Raw genomic sequence first — 3,558 nt, forward strand, 5'->3', positions numbered from 1 at the left:
TTCTCAGACCAACACCTCTTTTCAGCAGGGGGGGGTTTTAACTCTTTTTAGAGCCGATCGGTGTTACATTATGAGTTGTCCGGGCGCAAATATAGTTGAACAATAGTAATCAATAAAAAAACGTTTTTTGGCCCATAAAACGTATAAAAACGTTATGCGCTTCTTGCGCTTGGCTATAATAAAACGTTTAAAAACGCTTTGCGCATTCGATGAGTTAAATGAACCTTGAACCGGAAGTGATATGGATGACTCTCTAGTCTCTAGTAAACAACGACTATGTCATGCATAGGCTGCCGCTGCAGCAGGGGCTACCTCCTTTATAGCTCTATGATACGCACCGCTTTGACAAGATTATGGTAAAATAAACACAAAATAATCAATAAATGTGTAACATCATGGGTAAAGACCATAAAGACAATGTTTTAACGTGGTCCGTAGCTCTTGTCGAATGTTGATTTATGAGTGTTGAGTTGTGTGGCCACCGTGGCGTAGCAGCGCTAAGGCTAGCTAACGCCACGTTAACTTTTCAACTATACATAGCCTACCATGCCGTCTACCATACAATGTGTATGTCGATTGGTTGAAAGCACATGATGAAAACAGATACAATTGAGAAGACCACAAACAAGCCTAGACCTTGGCTTGGCTCAAAGCCTGTTAATAACGTATTAAATCAATCAATAATGTCTGTTTGTCTTTAAAAAACCAATAAATATACTTTATTAAAAAATAAAAACAAAACAAAAGCGACAGAGACAGGCCGAATGGCTGTTCTGTGAGTACAAATTAAGATTGATGATCAATCGGTCACATTATTATTGTGTCATCAATATCTGTGGAATTAATCTGGATTATTTTGAGACCGATCTGAGGGATATTTTGATATGCCACTGATATATTGTGCATCACTATTACTTTCCATACCTTTAGAAGATTTGTGTTGTGTTCTGCACTTGTCAACATGTTGAATTGGTTCTTTTAAAATGTTCTCTGATTACAGAGAACATATGAGCAGACCTGGCCCGCAATAACCTTAACCTTGCAGCAGTCAAAAGACGAGCGCTCTATCGACTGTTCCAGCCAGATCCATGGATTTGTTTTGTTCATACAATTGTGATTATATTGCCTCGATTTGAACATCCTATCCAATATGAGACACCCATAAAAGGCTCTGAAAACACTACAAACATGTAAAAAGCAAACATTTTTTTTGCACAGTAATCTTGTATCATTGCAGTTCCAGTAATATGACTGTGTTATGTCCCATTTGGAGAGATACAGTGAAAGGTCCTTGCCACATGACTACTATATGCATTATGAAATGTAAAAACAATGTTTGATTTTTCAACAGCATGTGGTGGAGCACTGCAAGGAAGCAGTGATCTAGGAAGGAGCTGCTGTCTCTAGATGACACCACATTCAAGGGTTCAAGGTTGTACTTCATTATTACATCTTGTGTACAGTACTAGTAAAACTTCCTTCAGACAGTACAGCAGCATAGATAACAGAAAACACAACAAACAAAGGGATAGAATAAAGTACAAAGTCACATTCAACAACGTGTGTAAGAGCCATTATGACCTCCTGTTTTACTAATTAACAATGTCACTGCAGCTTGGTCAATGTCAAGGCCAGCCCAGGTTGCTAATCAGGCAGAGGTGTTGCCAGTGGCAGACAAACAGTTTTCCACTGTGTTCAGGACGGCTGGTTGCCTGTGTTTGTTCAACTGTTTCTTTTGTGTTATTTGATGTGTATGCTGTATAGGAAAATGGCTGCAGAGAATAAATCATAAGTTAAACTCAACAGACACATTTGGGAGATCAGTTTGTACTGAGCACACGTGGCAAGAACTTCCACCTGGCCGTCGGCAACCAGTAGTGCCATTAGCATAGGGCTTAAACTGATCATGCTAAATAACAGAAATAATAATCAGAAAATGGTTTCTACATCGTGGTCCCTGCTGGAATTAAGTTGAACCACTTTGGTGGATCTTTGGTCAACATCCACAACGATGTGCTGCCAGGCTTTGTGAGCATACAATGCCTGGGTTACTACTTTAAGTCCACCTTTTATATCATTATTATTATATAGTTGGATTGTGTACCCAAAACGGTAACTAATACGTATATGCTCCAATATATAAGTCAAAATAAATAGTATAAACATACATGCAACAAATGAATTCATGTGGATATAATTTTATAGTTGTTCTATGTGCATGTCTCCTCCTTTCCTTCAAATACAGATGTAATCTGTGCACAAGCATGACACCACAACCAGTCTCATTCAACCACCTGCTCCCTCCTGAAAACGTCAGCTTCCCAGCACGTTCCACCTTCAACAAAGACACCGTTGATGGGAAGGTCATTGAATGGTAGATCATCAAATAAACATTACTTGTTTTTGTCTATTTCATAGGCTCATACAGTACTTTGTTTGCATTTTTTTCTATGCTGTGACATCAAATGCTACCCCCCTGATCTTCTAGGCTATACTAACTTGTATTGTATGGATAATTACTTTATTCTAGGAGCCATGGTTGCTGCAGATGACATCCCTTTTACCATCTCCCCAACATCATACAAGAGCCTGCTTCTCCCTGAAAACGTCAGCTTCCCTCGCCATGACAGTTTCCATTCCATGAAGATGGGAAAAGAATACCTTCTACAAGCTCAAATTGTGTCGCAATGTCACACATTTTGATCTCTACAGGTTTTCTGTCCGACATGTATACATACTCAAGGTCATCTTCCACTGGTGTACAAACATGATATTTGTGATTAGGGTTGTTCAGAAGAGTAACGCAGGTATGTTACCCATCTGCAGGTATGTTGACAGGATGTGTTTTCACAGCCTAGTACATGTATATATAATTACACATCATTAAGGTAAAATGAAACATTGTATTGACAGTCACACTAGTATTATCTTGGTGGTTGTATAATTTGTGTTATGTAGAGTTTTCCCCATTTGCTCATCAGCAGTGGTGACAGGATAACTTTGTGCCACAGCATAAAGCGCCCCCTGAAAAAAAAGTATGAACTGAACCCAACACAGATCGAACTATATATTCTCAGTATACTATTTTTTGATAGTTGAAAGTGAACATTGAAAGACAAGTAGGCTACTAATTATAAAACTGATCTGTTATTTGCAGGCCTATGTGACAGAAATGAGAAGGTGTATGTTTATAGTATTTATACTACATATTTGTATGGTGTAGGCCTATATTGGAGCAGCTGTTGGCACCCACAAATCCATCGGGATTGTCTCATATACTCTCACTTAGGGACCAACTTTTGTGTGTATATTTATATAAATAACATGTATGTGGTAGTGTTTGATATACAAGCTCCTAGAGTGAATGCAGGCAATACATAGAAGCCACAGAAGTAAAAAAAAAAAAAAAAAAAAGGTGTTGGAGTTTAACTTAAACGATGGGGCCCAAGAGATATTTGTATGTTCAGCACGCTGTGTAGTTTTGTCACTTGAAAGCATGACATGATATTGATAGCTTCACACCACTTGATTGCAATGAAATTGATGACCAATTTTATT

At 38.3% G+C, this 3,558-nt stretch overlaps 1 long non-coding RNA gene across 1 annotated transcript in view; it reads left to right on the forward strand.

Annotated features, from left to right (window-relative positions):
• Positions 1–260: 260 nt before the first annotated feature.
• LOC308311939 overlaps positions 261–3,558 on the forward strand; it is a 3,708-nt gene continuing 410 nt past the window's right edge. The window contains exons 1-4 of the long non-coding RNA XR_013963707.1: positions 261–356; positions 1,352–1,432; positions 2,246–2,374; positions 2,531–3,558. The exon at positions 2,531–3,558 is cut by the window's right edge and continues 410 nt beyond it. This is a non-coding gene — a long non-coding RNA (uncharacterized lncRNA). The remainder of the gene's footprint in view (positions 357–1,351; positions 1,433–2,245; positions 2,375–2,530) is intronic.

This window comes from Protomyctophum bolini (genome assembly GCF_963924005.1).
Source record: "Protomyctophum bolini genome assembly, chromosome: 24".
Lineage (NCBI taxonomy): Eukaryota > Metazoa > Chordata > Actinopteri > Myctophiformes > Myctophidae > Protomyctophum > Protomyctophum bolini.